At 41.5% G+C, this 685-nt stretch overlaps 1 protein-coding gene across 1 annotated transcript in view; it reads left to right on the top strand.

The window, feature by feature from the left end:
* The window catches only part of PTGFRN (prostaglandin F2 receptor inhibitor), an 80,782-nt gene that overhangs the window by 9,664 nt on the left and 70,433 nt on the right, over positions 1-685 (top strand). The window lies entirely within an intron of this gene.

Genomic DNA, 685 nt, shown 5'->3' with positions numbered 1-685 from the left:
AAATATTAAAATGAATTAGTTAAACAAAATAAAGGCAACAATGATTTCCAAGTATGTTTTTATTTTTTCAGCTCTGCAGTGTTGATTTTGCTGCCTCAGCTTTCTTGGGGTACTTGTGGTATCATGTTGGCAGTGGTGTAAGGAAGCAGTTTTTCTGCTAAGTACTTACTGCATGCTTGACTAAGGAGCTGTAAATTGCATGTTTGGGAAACATATACTTGTAGTCCTGGACTCTGACTATCCAGATATCCTCAGCCCAGAGCTTTTATGAATAGATTTGCTAGTCCTGGCAAAGTGTGCAGCTGTGTGTGTGTAGCAGCCCGGGTAATGCATCTTATCACTGAGTGGGTGTAAAAGCAGACAAGGTGGTCCCTTAGAAATGTGCGATTATGACATTATTTTAGGCAGTGTTCAGACAGTAAGGGCATCTGCCTTTTGAAATCCTTTATTCGCCACAGGGAGAACTCAGAACTGCTGTTTGGATAGCTAATTTGGATGCAATTTAGTGTCCTAGTACTGCTTAGTCTGTGAGATTTGACAGAATCAGCCTGCCCCTTCTTCCCCAAGATAGCATGGATGCTAGACAGCACAGTTGGCACAAGTTCTCTACTGGGAGTACTGATCAGGGGCTGTAATTCTCCCTTTCTCAAGTTTTTAAGTTACTGGATAACCTGAATTAACAAGG

Source organism: Gavialis gangeticus, unplaced genomic scaffold, assembly GCF_001723915.1.
Source record: "Gavialis gangeticus isolate Ggan-Ray unplaced genomic scaffold, GavGan_comp1, whole genome shotgun sequence".
Lineage (NCBI taxonomy): Eukaryota > Metazoa > Chordata > Crocodylia > Gavialidae > Gavialis > Gavialis gangeticus.
The sequence above is the reverse complement of the archived record's forward strand: the minus strand, read 5'-3'. Positions and strand labels throughout refer to the sequence as shown.